The sequence below is a fragment of the Vicugna pacos genome, chromosome 11, assembly GCF_048564905.1.
Source record: "Vicugna pacos chromosome 11, VicPac4, whole genome shotgun sequence".
Taxonomy (NCBI): Eukaryota; Metazoa; Chordata; class Mammalia; order Artiodactyla; family Camelidae; genus Vicugna; species Vicugna pacos.
Genome location: NC_132997.1, coordinates 61,087,880 through 61,111,438, shown reverse-complemented (window position 1 = coordinate 61,111,438; position 23,559 = coordinate 61,087,880). Strand labels below are relative to the sequence as shown.

Here is a 23,559-nt window from a genome sequence, read left to right as displayed (position 1 = left end):
GTCTATTTAGACCAGGATGTCAAGACTTACTCTACAGCTACAGCTATCAAGAGAGTGTGGTGCTGGCAGAGGGCTAGACACACAGAGCAATGGAACAGAACAGAAAACCCAAAATGGACCTACAGAGAGAGAGGGAGAGAGAGATTGACTGATTAATTTTTTAAACTGGCTCACTTAGTTGTGAGGGGCTAGAAAATTCAAAATCTTGCAGGGCAGGCCAAGCCAGGCTGAAGAACCAGGGAAGAGCTGATTTTGCAATCTTGACTCTGAAGGCAGTCAGTCTAGAGGCAGAATTCCTTCCTCCCTTCGGAATCTGAGTCCTTTCTCTTAAGACTTTCAACTGATTGAATGAAGTCCATTCACATTATGATGGTAATCTGCTTTACTCAGAGTCTGGTGTTTAAATGTTAATCACATCTGAAAAACATACCTTCACAGGAACATCAGACTGGTATTTGGTAGGGGAGTGGAGTTCGGGTTTTTTTGTTGTGTTTCGTTTTGTTTTTGAGAGATAAACGATTTCTTTGGGTTTACATTCTCCTATGAAATACAAATGCTGATTCAGTCTGTCAATGTATGAGAGAAGACCCTTTTAATGATACCATCTTTATAAACACTAATTATCTTCCGCAAGTCTGGATTTCCTGGAAGTCACATCACTCACAATGAAGCTTGTCTTTCATTTCTGTCATTTAAAGGCTGGCGTACTTCTAGCCTGAATCAGGAAAAATGTACAGAACCCACCACAATTTGTCCAGCAGGCTGACAGTGTTTTATGTCAAACTCTGATCCCCGCCCTGTGATTAGTAAGAAAATTTTGCCACTTCACTCCTGACAGTCCCTGCTGCGGGCAGAACTGGTATCAGATGTTCTCTGAAACATACTGTCTTTCATCTAGACTCAGAAGTTAGATATACGAGAAGGAGGAGGAGGAGGAGGAGGAGGAAGAGAAGGAGGAGGACAGCCATCAGCCGTGGTTGTGGAGGAAGAGACTGACAGACCTAAGCCAAACAGGAGAGAACAGAGGTAGTTCTTGCTACAGCACAATGGAGATGGATAACCTCACAGCTCCCAGACTCACAGACTTCTAAGCTTCCAGCCACCTCACCCGTGCTCCACTCCAGGAGTCATGTTTGGCATTAGGCGAGCTGAGGCTTATGGGCTTCTCCTTGTGCTTCTTCCTGTGGTTTCAGCTGGGGGCCAGGGATCTTTACTATCTTAAGGATGGGCTGCTTAGGGAGCTGCCGTGGGAGGACTGTTGCATAATTCAGCTCCCAAAGGGGTTTATCAGGTGCTTTTCAAACATAACATACTCCAGGACATCATTGGCCACACCTTCCTGTCCATATATTAACCGTCCAAATTGATCATAGATGGTCAGATTCTGCTAAGTGTGTATGAGGACAGCGATGTGGCCATTCATGTTGTCCTGGTTCCGCATGTCTGAGAAGCAAATCTGAACCACTAGGGTGGCTCTGAAGAGTCTACAAAGCTCCAGCAAATGGTCTTATGTTTGATGTCCCAGACCACGTCCAGGAAACAGTTATCAATTACCAAGCTATGAAGCTGATCATGATCTAAATTGTTTAGAAAAAGGTGAGCATCAATAAAGATAGCCTCAGCTTTCTCAGGGAAGTCCTTTGTTTTCAAATTAGCATCATATTCTTTTACCTTCTGAATGGACAATTGTGAAGCTACATTCTTCTTCAGCTGCTCAGTTCTCTGTGTCAGTCCTTTCTTTGAAAGAGATGACATGAGCGCATTACCCTCAGGAGGAATACAGGTGTCAAAGATACCAGCTCTACAGGCCAGGTGCACGGGATGCGCCAAATGTTCCAGAGGCATGGCCAGTCCTGCTTTCCCAGCACATTCTATAAACGCCTTTTTCTGATTTGTATTTGGGTTCAAAAATAGGGGGTGTGAAATGTGTTTTAGTTCTCACAGCTGTGTACTGAGTCACCAGGACTGACCACAGAGACCACTATTCAGAAGCTCTGGATAAGTAAGACAACCTCCCCCGGCATGGGGGCTGCCGCTTCTTTCACACAAAGCCCTCTTGAATGGGGACTAGGAGTGAAGAGCCGGGGGCCGGAGAGAAGGCACATAGGGAGGGGCTAGCTGCATATGGAATCCAACTGAGTACCATGACCTAGCCAAAATGACACACAAAATCAATAATAACAGCAACTTTTTTCCTAGCAAAAAAATGGAAACAACTTGAGTGTCCTTTACCAAATCAGTGACTAAGCAAACTTGTACATCTATACCACGGAATACTACTCAGCAATAAAAAAAGAGCAAGCAACCACTGATGCAGGTAACAACTTAGAGAGAACTCAAAGGCATGCTGAGTCAAATAAGCCAATCTCAAAAGGTGTTGTATGATTCCATTTATAAAACATTATTAAAATAACAAAATTATGTAGATGGAGAATAGATTGGTGGTTACCCAGAGTTAGGAATGAGGACAGGGGATTGGTATGGCTATAAAGGGATTGTAGGAAGGACTGATGGAACAGTTCTATATAGTGACTGTGGTGGTAACTACACAGATCTACAAATGTGATGAAATTGCATAAAACTATACACACACACGTGCACATGCACATGCACGTGCAAAACTGGTAAAATCCAAGTAACCTCTGTAGATGGTACCAATGCCATTTGCCTGGTTCTAATATTGTGCTATGGTTGCTACTGAGGGACTGAGTGGAGGATACATGAGACCTTTTATATTGTTTTTGCAAATTCCTGTGAGTCTAAAATCATTTCAAATTTAAAAGTTTTTAAAAGTGCATGGGTTTAAAATTGCTTTGTCTTCCAATTTTTAGTTTGCACATAACCAAATTAATTATTCACCAGTATCTATGACTTACTCATTGTACATCAGCTATATTACACAGACTTTCTATTGGCAATTTTGTGCTCCATTAAAAAAAAATCCAAGGGCCTCTGAATGCTTCTCCAAAATCTTTAAAAGATTATGCATGGTCAGCCCTATACGCAGACACCAAAAGAAGCTTCTAACCGTCAACCTCTATGCCATTGCCTAAGCTCACCTAATGTTAATCCTCTAGTAACTGTTAAAATACAGACGGACCTTGTCAAAATGGAAAGATGTCACCCTTGCTGGACTAAGAATGGCCTTTATCAGGGTCATTTGGGAGTCACCAGGTGTTACTGAGTCCCTCTCTCACTACACAAGGTATGTCTACAAAATCCTCCTGTTGCCTCTGGAGGGCGCTGATCCCGTTTTTCGTGCCTCCAAAGTGAAATTCTTTCAGAGCCAGACAGAGCCTAGAAAATCACAAGGGTCCCTCATTACCACCACAGGGCGACCTTTGCCAAGTGCAAAACAAAATCATCTGCAGAGTCTCGGCTGCTGTGTTAGTGCCTCATTCAGCACCACAGACTTCGGTGCACGGTGGAGCAGGGCCACATTCACAGCCTAGCTGTCCCTGCAGCCCAGTGTTCCCAGGCCCTGACGCCACCTGTGCCTGCTCATCTGCAGTGACCTCGCTTAGGTGGCTCCCCTCACGGGTTTCCGAGGCCCTCGTTGGGGTGAACTGACTCAGGGTTCCCTGGATGCTTCTCTTCTTTCACCCCTGATTTCCTATGCACGCAGGGAGCAGGGCAGGGAGTTTTCTTTGGCTGACTCGGTGTTTGGCAGCCACTTAGGAGTGAAATTGCTCCGTGCTGGGCAACTGAGATGAAAACCAGCAGGTGCAGCCAGAGAACAGGCCTGGAAGACAAAGATCTATTCCTTGCACACAATGCAACTGCAGTAATGACTACTAATATGGTGGGAGGTGGGGAGGGGCATAGTTTTTCCATTAGTAAAATTTTGATGACAAGGGGGCCGGGTGCCCGATGCAGAAAGCAGAGGGATGGTGATAAAAGGAACCACCTAAAATTAAACTGTGAGTAAACACTAGGATCAAATTATGAGATAAGTTTCAAACAGTGATCAAAGTTTGCGGACGTCCTAGGTGCATTTCCTGAAAATGTAAATTGATATGTATTTACATATCTTATATGTGTCTATATGATTCCCCAATTAGATTATAAGTTTCTCAAAAGTAGGACCCCGAGAATGGCTGGTCTCTTTTGCCGCATGTACTAGAATTCAATAAATTACAGAAGGCTACTCACATTTGCCCAGTACCTAGTCTGTGTTCTTTTAAAGATGCAAATTCATTCCATTTAATCCTCACAGCAATGCCATTAGCACATATTATTGCCTGCATTTTGCAGATGTGGAAAAGCACTCAAAGTTTTAGTGACACGCTCAAGGATTTATAGGTAGTTAAGTGGGAGGATTGACATTCAAATACAGGTCTGTGTATCTAACCCTAAGACCATGTTCTCTCAACAGCACCAGTCTCCCAAATATTTATTCATTTACTTCAGTTCAAATGTATGCAAAATATATATGTGTATATGTACATTTTAAATGCCTAAGGTAACCCAAAATAAATCTTTACTAACTAGCTCACATTGAAAGAAGGCTAGGTTCGTGATTATAGTTCTAATGACACAAAAACTTCCTTAAGTGCTTCCTGAATCGAGCAATAATAAGTCATGCTCTGTATCATTTGTGTTAATTGAAAATGGGAAGTATGGGTACAGTAACTCTTTATGAAGAAGGTAACTTGTCTAAAATGTTTCCCAATATTAAAAAAAAATAATAATATTAGTTGGAGGGAGACAAGGGAGATGGAGAAACCAAAAGGAGGGAAAAAAAGGTTGCTTTTGTGCTGGCTTCAGAAAGGAACTCCAGCGAAATTTCAGAGCACTGTGGGGTTCTTTCAAATTCTGAATTACAGCAGCTTGCTAGGCAGTTAGATAGAGATGAGCACTGGGCACGGAGAGAGGAAGGGGAAAGGAGCAACCCAGAAAATAATGGTATGCCTGCACTCAGGACAAGGGGCTCCAAAAACTTTCTCTAAATGAGGGCCAACAAAGAAGACAGCTAGGATCCAATGCTGCATCCATGCAATAGAGAGAAGGAGCCGGCTTAACCTGGTCCAATGCTCATTATAATGTAATTAATATTAATTTTGAGCCCCCTCCCGTGGGTTTCTCTGTGTGCTTCATGGGTAAGAACCTGCCCAAAAGGGGATGGGTGCACCTGAGCACAAGGGACCTGAGCCGTCAGTCAGCCTGAGCACTCAAACAACCTGAGCCGTGAATCAATCAATCAATCACGAAAAACACCCCTAAGCCAGGATATAGAAACAGGAGAAATAAAGGAATGGCGCCATTCTTCCTCTCTTGGACTGGCCCGCTCCCAACAATTGGGAGCGTACTCTATTTTACTACCTTTTTGCTTTACTAATAAAATCTAGTTTATATCACACTTTCTGTCCCTCATTAAAAATTCTTTTTTTTTTTCGAGTGACTAAGAACCGAGGTAATTCTTATTTCCCTCCTCCTGGTAACACTTTCAGTTACAAAAATTTTTGGTGACGTCTTCGCTAGCGCAGGTAGTATTGTTGCCGATAGATGGAACCGGTGTTCCAGGTTCTTGTCCCGTCCCAGAAAGAATTCAGAGACAAGACGTAGTGGTTAAAAAAGGTAAAGTGAGGATTTCTTAAAGGATGGATAGTACACTCCCAAGGGGAGAGCGGTTAGGCTCAGGTGAGCAGCTGCCCTGAGTTTCTTTGGCAAGTTAGCCACATAGGGTGTAAAAATGAATGGGCGGAATATTCATTAGCGAGGGAAGCGTTTGGGGTTGTATTCCCTGATTATCATCCCAACTCCACCTTCCCAAAGTAAGGAGAGATTCTTGTCCTTATTTAGTCTGGATCGGAAGTGTCATGGCATCGGTGCATGATGGGTACTTCTGATCAGCAGGGCTAATTTTATTGAAATGAGTGCATAATGAGCAAAAGGTTACATTCGGACACTAGAAATTCCTGCCTTTTCTCACCTTTCTTTGTTCTTCTCCAGGCCACCTGTCACCCCAAAAGGCATGATCCCTTATCAGCCCAAAGGTTCCTGCTTTTCTTTCTCTGCCCAGGAACCCCTGCGGCTAACACGATGTGTGGTTTCCTGCATTTGGCTTGTGCCCCTCCTTTCTGCCCAATTCCTGCCATTTGGTCAGTGTCCCCCTTTCTCTGCTCATATCTAGCTACCTGTCTGCTCTACCAGTATTAGGAACTTGTGTGTTGGAGGACAACACAAATTGCTTGACAGAAGTGACAAGCTCTGCCCCATGCAAAATCTTACTTCCACCTGCCAAGTAATTCCAGAGGCTTTTTTTTAAATAAAGGGTATTATAAAACAAAAAAAAAATCTGATACAGTCTCTCAAATACAGCACAGGATTAGAGCTGAAGTCTGATGTAAAATATAGCATGAACTGCATTCGCTGCTGAAAACGTAGAACTTTACCTGAGCCTCAGATTCCCGGAAAACAGGGATAGTCAATACATCCTTTCATATTTCAGAAAACAGTTTATTGCAGAGCAGCATCCTTTCACATATGACTTGTATAAAACCCATGGACGACCCCACTGTGTGTCTCTGCCAAGCCCAGGCACAGGCTCTTGAAATTCCCATTCTTTACCTAATAAATGATTGCTTGAACTGTTTATCCCCACTGAACAGTCCGGACAAAATGCTCACTAACTTGACCTGACCAACTTTCATCCGGCTTCTCTCTTTCCCCCAGAATCCTGAACTTTGGCCCACAGTTGCGCGCAAGCAAGCATTAGGAGCTTAAGGAAGCACTGGAATACAGAACAAAACCCCTTAACAGCCTCTCCTGAGAATCAGCTGACCACAAAAACAGACATTTTCTGCTCAACTGACCAACCAATCCCCGGCTCACCCCACTCTCCACACCCAGACCTTCCTAGCCTTGTTTATTTCTCCCTTTGAAATGAAATCCCTTTCTGCCTGGCCTTTGAGACCCTTATAGATAAAATGGTCGGAGCCTTCTGTTGCAATAGTTCCTTCCCTCCTACTGTAATAGCCCCCCTCTCCCAACTCCCATAGTCTTTTCAACTGAAGTCCCTCCTTACTTGAGTCTGGGTTTGTTTTTTTTTATTTGACACTGCCTGAAGATATAGTTTCTAATATTTTTGGAATTATTTTCTCCTCTGTCATGTTTGCTTTTATTTATGATTTCACTTTTATGGATTTTAAGTATTCACGGCTGATACAGAAGCCCCACAGGCAGAGGGATCAAACTCTCCAAGGGTATTAACAAGCTCCCCACATACCTCTTAGGTTAAAATGGAAATGAATAGATAGGTAGGAGGGCTGCTTCCATATGCAAACTCCTCCAGATAATCAATTCTATTCTAATATCTTGCTGGCTGCAGAATTACAGCTTCTGGGGCCATTTAATTCACTTCCAGCTAACGCCTAAGGTGCCAATGCATAACAAAGGAAAAAGAAAAAGTAGAGATCAAACTAAAATATTTCATTAGATCACAGCAAGTTAAAAGCCTGGCCAACTCTAAGTTTCACAGAGCATCTCTGTCATCTCATTCCTGAACTGGCCCAAATGAAAGGTTTGCTAGTGTTTACAAACTATCAACTTTGCACCTTGAAAATACTTATGTTATCATAGGAAGTTCAATGATATTATTTTAAACAAAAGTTAGGTTATACAGACTGGCAAAGGATGTTTTTTGACAAGTGTATTTAGTAATAGATAAAACCATAAGTTAAAAATTATAAATCACATTTAATTATACATATTTAATGAATTTTTCACTGAAATCATAGCTAAATTTAAATATTCAGATTACGTAGTATCCGTAGTCATAGGGTGCTTTTGCTGGTTTTGAGACAGGAAGAAAGGGGACAGGGCACGTCCATTCAAGGAATGACACAGCAATTGACACCAAGATTGAGGAAGATTCAACCCCCAGTGGGCCTTGAGGCTCAAGATGGTGGGAGATTTGACTTCTGGTAGACTTTGAGCTTCATTATACGCTCATTGTAATATATTAGCGTGGTAAATGGCACTCCCATAGGCACAATGACAGTTTGGAGGCTGACCATAAAAGGTCAAAAAGTGGATGGTGGTACAGTTCCTGGGAATCCCAGCCCCTTCCTCAAAGTAGCTGGAATAATCCTCCCACTTGTTAGCATATAAAGTTACCCAGCCTATAAAAACTAACACCCGCCACACCTCATGGCTGCTCTCCCTTCTGAGTGAGACAGACTGCACTCTGTCTGTGGAGTGTGTAACTACTCTGAGCACCCAACCCCCACACCTAGTGGCCTTTCTCCTGCCTTCTGAAACAGCCTGCACTCTGTCTATGGAATAAGTATCTCTTTGAATAAATCTACTTTTACTCAACTGTGGCTCACTCTTGAACTCTTTCCTGTGCGAAGCCAAGGACCCACACTTGGCGGAGCACATCCCAGGGACTCAACAGAAGTTGCCTTGAAGTCTCTGTTCTTTGTTGGAGATTTGCAGATTCGTGGGGGGTTGGGGGGGTTGGTTTGTTTTTGTTTTCTCGTCATTCTATTGTGATATAAAGAAACTAAGAAGCCTAATGAAAAAATAAAATGCTTATGTTGGGACACAGACATCCTCTCGCCCCACATTCTTTTTCCTGTATCAGTTTCCTGCTCAGAAGTTTCTGGTACACATTGTCATGGTTACCAGGATCAGCAGTATAATGAGAAATGTTTAAAAACTGGCTCTGGAGGAGAGGGGATGTGTAGCACTTGCCGATTTCCATGGTGTAAATACTCCCACCATGGTCAATTTCAAGCTCGCAATGTGACTGCACTCGGAGTTGAGAAAGAGATGCTCAGCAATCAACCACACAGATACAATAGATGTATTGTAACCTCAAGAGCACAGAATAATAAAATGAGGTAAAATAATTAGGAAGTGATGAGTTTTGAGTACATATAATTTTTGGTTTTAATATAACTTAATTGTCAGTTTACATAATTTACATTTTATTAATGGCTATGTGAAACAACAGGCTTGCAAAATTCCTGGAAATTTAAGTCAGCTTCTGTATGCTGGCACAAGCTGGTACCAGTGCCTGCAATCCCTAGAAGCCCAGGTAACATTATTTAAGACAGAAATGATTCAGCTCACAGAAGCTTAAGCTTTTACTGACCAAAAGGCATATATCACCTGTGGTAGTTTGAATGGTGGCTCCCAAAAGATATGTCCAACTGGAACCTGTGAACATGGGCTTATTTGGAAAAAGAGTCTTTGCTGAAGGAATTAAGAACCTCAAGATCAGATCATCCTGGATTATCTGGATGGTCCCTAAATCCAACAGCCCTATGTCCTGATGAAAAAAGACACAGACAGAAGAGAACACATTGACACAGGGAGAAAGGCCACGTAAAGAAGGAAGCAGGGTGGGTAGGGTATAGCTCAAGTGGCAGACCACATGCTTAGCATGCACAAGGTCCTGGTTCAACACCTAGTACCTCCTCTAAAAATAAATAAATGAATGAACCTAATTACCTCCCCCTTCAAAACAAAACAAAACAAAAAATTTAAAAGAAAGAAAAGAAGGAAGCAGAATTTATGGTCAGTTAATACACAACAAAGGAGGCAAGAATATACAATGGAGAAAAGACAGTCTCTTCAACTAGTGGTGCTAGGAAAACTGGACAGCTACCTGTAAAAGACTGAAATTAAAACATTCTCTAATACCATATACAATAAACTCCAAATGGATTAAAGACCTAAATGTAAGACCAGATACTATAAAACTCCTAGAGGAAAACATAGGCAGAACACTCTTGGACATAACACAGCAATATTTTTTTTTGTAACCAGCTCCTAGAGTAATGGAAATAAAAGCAAAAAAAAAAAAGGGATGTAATTAAATTTAAAAGCTTTTGCACAGCTAAGGATACCATCAACAAAACAAAAAGACAACCTACAAAATGGGAAAAAATATTCGCAAATGATGTGACCAATAAAGAACTAATTTCCAAAATATACAAACAACTTACACAGCTTAACATCAAAAAAAAAAGCAACCCAATCAAAAAATGGGCAGAAGAACTAAATAGACATTTCTCCAAAGAAGACATACAGATGGTCAATAAGCACATGAAAAGATGCTCAACATTTCTCATTGTCAGAGAAATGCAAATGAAAACTACAAAGAGATATCACCTCACACCAAACAGAATGGACATTATTAAAAAGTCCACAAACAATAAATGGTGGAGAGGCTGTGGAGAAAAGGGAACCCTCCTACACTGTTGGTGGGAATGTAGGTTGGTGCAGCCACTATGGAAAAACAGTATGGAGATTCCTCAAAAGACTAGGAATAGACTTATCATATGATTCAGCAATCCCACTCCTGGGCATATATCCAGAGGAAAATATAATTCAAAAAATTACATGCACCCCAATGTTCATGGCAGCACTATTTAAAATAGCCAAGATAAGGAAACAACACAAATGTCCATCGACAGATGATTGGATAAAGAAAATGTGGTATAGGTATACAATGGAATACTACTCAAGCATTAAAAAGAATAAAATAATCCATTTGCAGCAACATGGATGGATCTGGATGGAGACCATCATTCTAAGTGAAGTAAGCCAGAAATAGAAAGAAAAATACCATATGATACCACTTATATGTGGAATCGTTAAAAAAAAAAAAAAGGAGGGGGGACACAAATGAACTTATCTGCAACACAGAAACAGACTTACAGACAGAGAAAACAAACTTATGGTTACCAGTGGATAAAGAGAGTGGGAAGGGGTAAATTGGGAATTCAAAATTTGCACCTCTTGGGGAGTGATGGAAATGTTAGCTATCTTGATTGTGGTGGTGGTTTCACTGGTATATACATTTATCAAAACTCATCAAATTGTTCATCTCAAATATGTGTAGTTTACCGTACAGGAATCATACCATAATAAAAGTGTTTAAAAAAAAAAAAAAGAAGGAAGCAGAGACTCGGGCAACCTATCTACAAGCCAAGGAAAGCCAAGCATTGCCAGCAGCCACCAGAAGCTAGGAAAGCACCCTGGAACAATTCTCTCTCTGATCCTCCAGAAGGAACCAACCCTGCCGACATCTTGATTCTGGATGGCTGGCCTCCAGAACTGTGAGAAAATTAACTTATGTTGCTTTAAGCCACCAAGTTTGTGGTAATTTATTATGACAGCCTCAGGAAATGAATATGCTACTCCATGACAATTAGCCCTGGTCAAACTAAACTCAAAGAAAGAGGCTTTCCAGATTTTAAAAGCTTTAAACTAATACCTTGGAAAAATTTGCAGCCCTGTAATCACGTAGGATCACAGTGGAGAAAACAGGTAAAATTTAAAAAGAAAGACAGCTTACTGCTGGTATTCCTTTTTGTCGTAAAAAGTCATCTCATATCTTAGTACTCCTTATAGGTCAGGCATGACTAGACTTCCTGGTGACCTAGACCCAATCTCAAAACTACCAATAGCCAGAGCTTATTTACCAGGTGGGGAAAACAGATGTTCTTAAATTTCTCAGCCGTAGCCTTCTTTTTATGTCCTGTTTTAATTGTATTTAATTCCTGTTTCCTAACTCTATTAATTGGGAAAGAAAAGAGTAAAGAAAGAAACTGTGATAGGTGAACATCCAAGAGACCTTGTAAAGGATAGCAGGCTTGAAATTTTCCCATTGATTGTCATTATTAATCTGACTACATAATTGGTAGGGCCCAGTGCAAAATCTCAAGACAGTTACAGCAGAGCATTAAACCAAGCAGGAGCCCTTCTAAGCACGGGTCTTGTGCAACTGCATGAGTCACGTGTCCATGAGTCCAGCCCCATCAATGGGATATCAAGCCGAGCTACTACAGATTAGAAATTTTGATTCTTGAATCTAATATACTACTCTCAACTTTTTTCCTAGTTCTTATTTCAATTTAGAAATGACTTGCCACGTTATCTGTTGCAAATAAATATTGATATGCATTGAATTTTTTTTTAGAAGCTTTATTCACAACCACCAAAAAATGGAAACAACCCCAAGCTTTCATCTGGTGAATGTAAAACGAACTGGTATATCCATACAATGGAACACTGCCAAAAAGCAACAACATGGATGAATCTCCACGATGTTATGCCCGGTGCAAGAACCCAGCCTCCAAAGGTCACATCATGCATGATGATGTGACACCCTGGAAAAGGCAAATCCATAGGGATGGAGAACTGATCACTGTTTGCCAGAGGCTGGGGTGGGGCAAGGGCTTGACTCCAAAGAGGAAGCACTGGGGAATATTTAGGAGGAAGGGCCCTGCTTTGTGTTCCTATTGCAGGGATGGTTACATAACACCATACATGTGTCAAACCCTTAGGACTGTACAACCAAAAAAAAGTTAATTTTATGGTATGCTAACTTAGGAATTTTTTTGAATGAGAAAAAAATTGGCCATATATATCCAAATACATTTTTCTTATAAAGTACTTTAAAAGAAATTTTCCATCTGAGTTTCTGCCAGAAAGGCTGCTTTGAGGGGCTCTGCCACATCAGCCCTGGTATTCTGTGGGACTGTTTTTCCATCTGTGAAACAAGATCTGTCCAGAGCAGTGATTTGGCATTCATTTTCCTCCCCAGTTTCATCCCTGGGCACTCCTTTTGTGAAAGTGAGGCAAGGGCACATTTGGAGATGAAGAATGTTCAGCATCCACCAGGCTCCAGACCCATAGCTCTATATCAATTGGAGCAGTCGTGCTTTTGTTTATTTCGTGTATCAGTTGTCTGCAGAACTTTCATTCAGAATAGCTGTTCCCAAGCCACATCCTTAGGTATCTGGGGAGTTTGAACAATCCCAGATTCCAGGCCCTAGTGGTGGAGTCAACTCGACTGTCCGTTGGGCAAGTGCCCCCGTGGATCTTGGTGGTTAGCCAGAATGAGGCACTGGTTCTAATGGTCAGTGATGTCAAACTAGATGTTTCAGGGGGAGCAGGAAGTGTGGGTTCTTGCTTCAGAACCTTTGGATACATAATTGGATTCTGAAAAGGCTGCTAAGTCTAGGCCTCCCCTGACACAGGGTCTGAAAGGACCTTAAACTTCTCCCTCCCCCCACAGGACAATTTTAGAGAAGAGCACTTTGTAAACAATAAAGAGCTGTGCACAGATGGGGGAAATGCTGTTATGAGGTTGAAAGTGGTGACCAAAGACCAGCAGGACCAGGGAGTATCATTAATAACAAGAGCTGCCCTTTACTCCAAGCAGGTGCCCTGTGCCAGTCCCACTGTTAGCGATCCTTTTACCCTCACAACAACCCTGGGAGAGAAGAGCTGTCATTGCAGAGAGGGGTAAGGAAACTGAACCCCCAAGAAGCCCCAGGTCACAGGATGACAGAGCTGGGTCCCAGCCCACACCCCCAACCGTCTGGGCCAAGAGGAAACCTTGAGGTCTGACATCAGGCCTGCTCTCTCAGCACGGGCCCCAGAGAAAGAGACTGATGCTACCTTCCATCTAAAGGCTGGTGGGAAGTCACCAAAGGCACCTTGAGACCTTGCCATCTGGAATAGCTCTCAAAAATTACTTTCAAGTTTTATATAACGAAATGCTTTCCTCAAAACCTATCTTATGCTTAAGTCTAACCTATAAACCCAGAGTTGGGCTGCTGTGGTTGAAGGTGGGGGGCAAGGGTGGCCAAAGGTTCCCAAGGCTCCTAGAGCAACACTTGATGGCCACTTACCTAGTAAATTGGCACTTCCTGTGAGAGGTATAAGAGCCATGATGCCTAAGGCCCTGGTTTTGGGTTCCAAAGAATGAAGTGGGACACTGGCTGCCTTGCTCCTGTGAAGTCCATCCCGGGAAGGGCTGCAGGATTCCAGGCCTGCCACATGCAACAAGCATGGGGGCAGGTGCATCTGAATGGGCAGCCCCTGCTTCCCCCACTCTGGCCTGGCCCCAGCGGTCGTGCCCTGACACTCACAAGATAGGAAACTTATTTTCACCATCTTACTTTTAGTAAGAGTTTTACTCCTCAGAGATACGGATTATAAGGTTAAAAACTGCAGTCGCCTTCCCTTTTTTCTTGGCTTTATAAGAGCCATCATCTGATTTTCTCTATCAACTAAAGTAGAATGTTCAAGCTCAGATCTTGGTGTGGAATCAACGGCAGATCCGCACCTCTGACCCCTGGGGCAGGGGCTGGCCAGGACGGCTCACTGTTTGGCTGCCATCAAACGGACTTCCTTCTCATAGACGTCGATGATCACCCCCATGGGGAGTGGACTGTATGCTCAGTGTTATTGCCAAACAGCTGGAACTCGTAGTGGACAGCCGTTCCCAAAAACCGATGTTGGGCGGGATGACGGCCGGCGCGGCTTGGTCCAGGCGTCGTCCAAGCAGCGCGGTGGCCGGTGCTTCCGGGGGCGGCAGAGCCGAGGGCGGCAGAGCGTTGGAGCAGAGACGCGACTCAGCGCAGCAGGGGACGGCCCTGCTTCGTCTCCCTACCGTGGGGGCGCTCAGCGGCGGGGCCCAGGAAGTTGCGGGGCACGAGATGGGCGCATCTGCCCCAAGCACCTGCACCTACTGCATGTCCTCCTATGAAGTGTTCTCTGTCTCCACCGAGACGTTGATGTCACGGTGATCTGGAAGCGGGACAGCATGAGCTTGTTGCTGGCGGCCACACCGAGGCTGATGTACAGGCTGCTGGTGATCTGTGAGAGGGCGTTGGCCGAGGGCTGCCGGAACCGAACCAGCAGGGCACACGGGAGTGCGATAACCAAGGCCGCGGAGGCGCAGTGGCCAGCAAAGAGGGAGCACTGCACATTTCTCCCAGGCTGAATCCACCGAAAACTCTCAACCGTCGGCGGGTGGGCTCGTTCACGAAGCAGCCGCACCAAGAAATGCTGGGAAAGGGTTTAGAGCAGAGGAAACCAGTCACTTCTTCGGAGCCACAATTCCCGCAGGGGCTCTGGTTTCCGGGCAGGCATGAATGGGCCCTGGCGGGTCCTCAGAGAGATCCAGGCCCCGGCTCCCAGGTTACCTGCCTGCAATCGCGAAGGGCCCCCTGGCGACCCTACTCCAGAAGTGCGAATTAAATCTTGCTGAGCCTTATAAATAAAAATCAGGTAATTCCTCCCAATTTCTTAAGGAGTTTCGAATGCAGCTCACTATCTCTTCTTAAGCACAAACGGAAGAAAACCCATGTAGTCTACCATATTGGATATTAAATTCAGAACAAAAGCTATTGAGAATTGGAGCACTTAGCACTGGAATGGAGCTTAAAGACAAGGCCCTCCCTGCAAAACTTCAGGATGGCATAGATACCAGTTACCTGGGACCTTTTCAGTGAGGCCATCTAAACAGCTCTATGAGAGTTGGGCCCAAAAGCCAAATGAAGGACTCCCAAAAAACAACCCAGAAGTCAGAGAAAATGATGTCCTCAGCCACCTAGAATGTTTTACTGATTTCCAAGAGATACCTGTGTCTTCGTAAAAGCAAATACTTAACATTGGCTAAATTTTCTTAAGTGCTGGGAGGACTTCCCACTGGCTGTGGCTGTTACTGATGTTTAGGATTCGTGACTCATCAGGCGGCAGCTTACAGGCTTTCGAGGGACCATGACCCTGCCAACACCGTGATTTTGGACTTCTGGCCCCCAGAACTGTGAGAGAATAAATTTCTGTAGTTTTAAGCCACCCAATTTGTGACATTTTGTTGCAGCAGCCCTAGGAAGCCCATACACTTCTCTAGACTTTTACTCACGAAAGCAGGCCTTAATGCAAGCAAGTGAGAGGGACGATCTTATAGGAACAGCCTTGAATTCACACTTTTAATATGTATCTCAAATCTCACTATTTTAAATGTCATCTGTAACAAGCAACCCATGACACACTTTGCAACCAATCACAACACACCCAAGCAACCAACTCACTGCCTGAACTAGGAACTGCCAGTCTCACCCAGCAGTTTCATTTTACTGAGCAAATGGCGCTCCCAAGAGGCCAAATGGCTCACCAACTTAGCTACGTGTTCTTCCTCATATCTAGCCCACCATGTTCTAGGAAGTTCTTTGAACACAGGTAGAAAAAGACAGCCTGAGGAATGTAGAGGACACCTCATCACTGCTCACATCAGTCCCCAGATTTTGCCCTCTGACTCCAGCTTAAATCACTTTGTGCAGGGTGGCTGAATGCTGAAACTTCCATAAGCAATTCTGCTCATAACTCTAACTTTGAAGGTAGATAAAGCGGTGCATTCAGGCTGCTGTACAAACTGAGAAACTGCTCGGTGTTCTGGGATTCGGATGTGACACAATACCCGTGCCGGGGCACATAGATCTTGGGCAAGAGAAAAAGAGCATCAGTGCTTTGCTATTGCTGTTAAGAGACTCAGATTTATTATTAAACCCTCCTTGGGTAGAAAGAGCAATGATGAGTTTATCAAGAAGCCTGCAGCATAATTTTAAAGAGAGTGATTTCTCTGCACCTCAAGTAAAAGTCTAATGCAGGCCTTAAGTGTAGCCAAGATAAAATGTCAGAAATCTGTACATAAGGAATTTATGTCTGCAATTAACTAATATCTTCAGCCTGAAAAGGCTGTCCTCTCGGTTAGGATGCCCTTCCAACAAGATGACTTTTGCTGACCCAGATTTCTCACTGTTATAGTCCTATTTGCTTCCCGCCTAAGTGCTAATTAAGTTTTCATCCATGTTTCAGAAAATAATGTATCTCCTATTTTTTTTAAATCAAAGTATAGTTGAATTACAATGTTGTGTTAGTTTCTGGTGGACAACATAGTGTTTCATTATACATGTATATATATAATGTGTATATATATATATTCTTTTTCATTATAGGTTATTATAAGCTATTGAATATAGTTCCCTGTGCTACATATGTCACTCCTATTTTTGAGACATAACCAACAAAGTTATAAGAAACTAATTGCTATGCCAGTAAACGTACTCTTCTTAGAAAGAAACTGGAGAATCACATAAGTCATCTAAACCTTCCAAGGAGGCCCAAATACACACCAAATACAAGCCCTGAGTTAAAGCAGGATAACCTCCCTAAGGCACTAGAAGAAGGAAGAGCCATGGGCTGGGAAATGCCAAGGGTCCAGGAAAACCAACCCATGTGCTTTCTAGCCAAAGAGAAAGCCAAGAATAAAACTGGGAGAAAGCAACTAGGATCCTCAACAATGGCTCTTAATGAAACTGGAAGGACCTACAATGTCAGTGAGTCAAAGTAGATTAAAGACATGATGAGATATTTTTCTAAATCTAAAACAGCTGACTTTATTTATAAATTAAACAAGAAGGGTGACTTGTTCTGTAAAAAAAGAAAAAAGAAAAAAGTTATTCTCAAATACCACTTACCTCCTTAGCCAGTCAGAGTTCCTGTTACCTCTTATAGTCTGTAAACATGCCTGTCCTAATCTCAACCCTGAAGCAGTCCAAAGTACACGTTAGCCATTGTAGGATTACTATGATTGATTGCTTGGATCAATAGTAGACACTGGATCCAAGACTGGGCAATTCACTCTCTAGCCAGCACCCAATCAAAATACTTCAAGAATTTAAACTAAGTGGAGAGGGTGTATCTCAATGGTAGATGCGTGTTTACCATGCACGAGATCCTGGGTTCAGTCCCCAGTACCTCCATTAAAATGAATAAGTAAATTAAATAAACCTAATTACATGCTCCCTCACTCCAAAGAATTTAAACTAACAAGCATCCCAGCTGTAATCAGTGGGTAGAATGCAGCTAAATTAAAGGGATGTGTGACTCTGACCTAGATCACCATTTTGGTGAAGACAGATGTGCAAATAGATGACGCTAGTCTGAAGGCAAAAAGATTAGGTCAACATAAAGAAAGAGGCAGACACTTGAAAGCCTGTGGTCCAACAAAGAGTGAGAGGGAGAGACAGGAAGAGAAGCTGACTTGGTAACTGATGGCACAGAAGTCCTAAATCACAGTTTGTATGAAATATCTATAGGTACCTTGTCTCAGTGAGCTTTCTGTATCCTTTTGTTAGGTGTCTCTTGAGTTTTGTCAAATTCCCAAAGTCAAAGGATTTTGGATACAGCGACACAATTAGTTATTCCCTAACTATATTCCTACTGTTATTAGATGGCTCTTGGGAGGGCAGAACTGTCTTCTACAGAAAAAGACAATTCTGGAAAATGAGAGGATGCTAAGAACAAATTATCCAAATGGTACTCTAAAAATAAAACACATTTATATGTACATGTCTGCATGTAAAACAGTATAAAATAGATTCGTTGGTGCTAACTGGGACAAACTTAACTCTTGCTTTTAGGAAAGCTACAATTAGCTTCACCCACAGGTAACGACTGTTCATAATGATCTCAGGTTCCACTGGTATACATATCCCTTTTTATTTCTCTTCCTTCTCCCTCAGAATAATGAAGACTATTCTCAGTGTTACCTGAGGGAAAAGCAGTGATATCTATCTGTTTCTACAAGATGAATTCTAGATGAGAAAAGCTAAACAAAGTTTTTTTAAAAAGGCAATTTCATCACTTTTACAAACTGCAAAGGAAGGAAAGTGGATCATTTTGTCCCGCAACTTTCAGTGGAAGGCAAAATTCAAAAGGGAAATATGCTGTGAAAAGAACTTTTTTTTTATGCTCTTGGCCACAACATGCAGGATTACCAAAAAAAAGGAAAAAAGAAAAAAAGAAAGGGCGGGGAATAACCAGGAGACCTAGATTATCAGACACACATCACTAGTTCCTACATGAAGACCCAAAGATAATCACTTTAATAAAATCATATTTAAATGATGTACTCAAAACCATACTCAAAATAAAATCATGCCAACAAAACAAATAGAAATAATTCACTTTTTTTTATTCAGAGGAGGAAAAAAAAATCTCTATAAGAAAACGATGATTTTAAAAAAGCTAGCAACAGCATTCTAGACAGAACAGCACAGTATAGCAGGCTGTCACTGCTGAAGAACCTTGCTCTCAAGATGGTTTATACAAGGCAGTTCTTTCCAGAGGACGTCGAACACGAACCAGGTGAAAAAGAAACAGTGAAGAGAAAATGTTGAAGGTGTCCAGTGTATTCTCATCTTAAAAGACATTTCTACTGCTTCAACAGAAGAGATGCCTTTATGGTTGATTTTACATGCTTGCCTTAATAGTTTCTTTTGTGAATGGAAAAGATCTTCAATTATAATAAAGACTATAATAGCAGCACGTCCAGAATTTATCAAGTCTTATAAACAGATCATTCTATAAAAGAAGCTGTTTGTATCAACTCTAGTTACCAGACTTTTGAGGGCAATAGGTAGAAAGTGTCCATTCATTATGGGTATCTATACATAAATATACCTGGATGGCATATTTAACACTGAAACAGAAGATGACAAATAGATTTTGGGGGATGGATGAGCCCAAATGGTGAAATGGAGATGGTGTACATAGTATTTCATGGATAAGCCCACGCACTGTGATGATTAACTCTTAAGGCGTTCCAAGCTGTGTATTCACGTAGAGCAGTTAATCTCTCCCCTTTCCTCATCTACAAAAGCAGCATAAGAGGACCTAGCTCATAGAGTTCTTTGGAAGATTAGGTAAACAAACACATAAATCACTTAACACAGAGCCTGAGTCACTTTAAGTACTGAATAAGTCAATGTGATGATGATGATGATGACAATGACAATGATGATATTAATTTCAGCTGCCTCCTCATTGTGGGTCCAGTAATGATCTCTGTGACCTGTGCCTCTGCTCAGGTCCAGGCTAAGCATTTTTTGTCCCCACGTTCTCATTATGCTACTTATCACCCTCTGTGTTCCCTGAGTCTTTTCCAGTATTTGATAGGGGGAGGGGCATTTTCTTGTTTCACATTCCCAGCAGTTCTTTGTACATGGTTCTTAGTCTTTGAGCCTAAAAATACATAAAGTTCTCTTCAGAATCCCTATGAAGAGTTTTTCTTTCCTTATTATTACCGGTAAATGTGACCTGCTTACTTTCCTTGCTAGTACAGGAATAACGGCATGTGTTAGCCTCTCTGAAGCTGCAGTGCTTTCAACTCAGCGCCAGTCCCTCTGTCCCTCTGTGTTCCCTGGCATGTCAGTACTTTAGTAAGCTGTAACATTCCAATCAAATTCCAGCTGAAAGCCAATTGCCTAACTGTGCAAGAAGAAAAAAAAAAAACCACCCAAACATGATAGTTCCTACAGAACACCACTAAACATTACTCCTGATGATTAAATTATGCCATGGCTTTTGCAGCAACATGGATAGACATAGAGATTATCATACTAAGTGAAATAAGTCAGACAGAGAAAGACAAATATCATAGGAGGTCACTTATCTGCGGAATCTAAAAAAATGTTACAAGTGGACTTATTTATAAAACAGAAACAGACCCACAGACATAGAAAACAAACTTACAGTTACCAGAGGGGAAAGTTTGTGGGAGGGATAAATTAGGAGTTCGGAATTAGCTGATACAAACTACTATACATAAAATATACAACAAGGTCCTACTGTATAGCACAGGGAACTATATTCACTCTCTTGTAATAGAATATAATAGAAAAGAACCTGAAAAAGAATATATGTGTACCTGAATCACTTTGCTATATACCAGAAACTAACACAACATTGTAAATCAACTATCCTTCTATTTAAAAATTAATAAATTATGTCATGGCTACTATTGTTCATCCTACACTAGCCAAGTATTGGACTTGAAAGAGTGGACAAGAAATGCTTGTTAATCCAAATTAAACTGAATTATAAAGATAGCATGGAACAGTGAGGTTTCAAGGAGCCTTTGGCAATCTGTTTCAGCCTCCTGAGACCATGGCCATTGCTGTATGATGAGGTGTCCTTCATCTGGGAATATCTAGACATGAAAAACATTCAGTAGGATGATGCCACTGGTTTAGGATAGGAAATTCCCACAAGCCATGGGAGATGGAGGAGACAAAAGCGTGAGCAAAGTTCTTCAGTCTTACATCTTATCCTATCTAATACCACAAGAATTTTTGCATCTTTGATATCCTGTAATTATTCTACTCATGAGAAAAGGTAAGCCTATCTCTCTGCCCAAATAAGAAAATACATGTTTTCATGTAGTATCATCATTTCACATCATCTTGTCTTAAAGGGGAGGTGGGGGGCAGGCCAATTGGCCACGAAGGTATCAATCTTGAGGTCATGCCCATGGAGCTTAAATAATGAGTGAACCATTAATGTGGTCCCCACTTCTCTGATGTATAAATTATTCAAGGAAAGAGACTTCACCAGCTGATGGCTGAAAAACCAGTGTGGGTAAGGAGTCAATTATTCCTTAATATTATTCTAGGCAGAAAATAAAACAGAATTTGTAGGGGGATAAAAACTACCTATTTTGTCCAATATTCATTATTCTTCTCTCAAACACAGCTCCATCATTTCCCTCTGCTCAGAGATGTTGAAAGACACCCTTACAAAGGACCTGGAAAACTACAATGGACACCCTTAACGTGATCTTTGACAAAGATGGCAGGAGGAGTCCAGGACAGTGGAGCCATGCCAGAAGGACAGCAGTTCTCATGACCTCTTATTTGACTGATCACGTAAGGCAGGGCCAATCAGAGCACCCCACAGCCCATACCATGAGCAAACTGAGTATAACATCATTTCTGATCTGAGTTAGTAAGGAAACAACACCCCAGATAATAGGTTGTTGAACAGAAAGAAAACATTATCCAGTGCCCATGAAAATAACAAGAGAGTAAAATTCAGTAAGCAGAGGAGTGACTGCTACTGCGAATCTCTGTTGCAGCCCTACTGTGGAGGACTAGAGGGAAGGTTGCTGTATTCAAACCCAAACTGTTGCCTAAATATTCTTCCAAGTGCATCAGTAGATCAGTTGTCCCTTATAAGTATTTACAAGTCACTGGACTCAGTATATCATATTCAATCCATGGAAGATGAAAGACAAGGCAAAAATCTTGAGAGAAGCCAAAGGAAAAGCGTCACCTTAGCTATAGAGCATCCAGAATAAGAATTACATCAGACTTCTCTCCGGAAACCATCCAAGCAAGAAGAGAACAGAGTGAAATATTTACAATGGTGAAAGGAAAAAAATCCACAGACTTCTGTATCTGGTAAAATTATCCTTCCAAAGTGAAAGAGAAATTAAGACTTTCTCAAACAAACAAAATCCAAGGGAAGTTGTTGCCAATAGAACCACCTTGCAAGAGATGTTAAAAGAAATGTTATTTGAAAGTGGCCTTGGATTACTTGGAAATGTATACTAAACACTCTAGGGCAACCACTAAGAGAACATTGCCAGTGGGAATGTAAAACGCTGTGGCTGATAAAAAAAAAGTTTGCCGTTTCCTCAAAAATTTAAACATACAGTTACTAGATAACCCAATAACTCTACACCTAGGTATATAAAAAGAAATAAAGAAATGAAAACCTATATTCACACTAAAACTCATACATGAGTGTTCATAGAATCATTTACAATAGCCAAAATGTGGGAACAACTCAAATGTCCATCAACTGTGAATGGATAAACAAAATGTGGTATGTGGAATGGAATATTATTTGGCCCTGAAAATGAGTTAACTACTGATACATGCTACAACATGAATGTACCTTTAAAATATGCTAATTGAAAGACACCAGACACAAAAGATCACATATGATTCCATTTATAGTAACTGTCCAGAATAGGCAATCCATAGAGGTAGAAAGTAGATTAGTTGTTGCCAGGGGCTGGAGAGAAGGAGAACTGAGGAATGACTGCCTAATGGAATCATTCCCCAGTTTCTACTTGGGATGATGGAAATGTTCCAGAGTTAGACAGTGGTGATGTTTGCACAACATTGTGAATATACTAAAACCACTGAAGTGTACATTGACTTGTGCAGTATACATTTCCAACTGCTTTTAAAAACAATGTAATATATATTTATAAAATAAAGAAGAAAAGCTATGTGATCAAACTAGATACAGAAAAAGCACTTGATAAATTCAACACTCATTCATAATAAAAATTCTCAGAAAACTAGGAATAAAAGGACCCACCACAACTTCATAAAGAGATCTATGACAAACCTACAGTTAACATAATATTTGATAGTGAAAGAGGGAAAGCTTCTCTCCTAAAACTAGGAACAAGCAAAGATGTTTTCTCTCACTTCTACTCAGTATTATGCTGGAGGCCCTAATCAGTGTAATAAGGCAGAAAGAAGGAAGGACGGAAGACAGCAAGGATAAGAAACAAATCATAGAATATCATTGTAACTTGGAGATAAGCCAGTATTTGTTAGACAGGACACATGAAGAAATAAGCACAAAAGAAAAATAATTAAAAAACAGAATTTATCAAAATTTAAAAGTTTTACTCATCTAAAGATACTATTAAAGAAAATGAATAGGCAAAAGCACAGAGTGGGGGAGAAGGTTCAGAAGCATACATCAGACAGCTGTTATCTTGAGTATATAAAGATTTCTTACAAATAAAAGTAAAAGACAAACAACCCTAAGAAAAAATGTTCAACATCATTAGTCACGAGACAAATCAAACTGAAACCATAATGAGCTCACACCACCCATTCATCAGAAAGGGTAAAATAAGTATGACCGGCAGTACCAAAT

The 23,559-nt window shown here is 41.5% G+C and overlaps 2 pseudogenes; both read right to left on the bottom strand.

Moving 5' to 3' along the window:
• Positions 1–1,139: 1,139 nt before the first annotated feature.
• Positions 1,140–13,695, bottom strand: LOC116276547 (large ribosomal subunit protein mL45 pseudogene; annotated as a pseudogene).
• A 346-nt stretch (positions 13,696–14,041) lies between these two features.
• Positions 14,042–23,559, bottom strand: part of LOC102528787 (dual specificity protein phosphatase 18-like) — a 28,967-nt pseudogene continuing 19,449 nt past the window's right edge.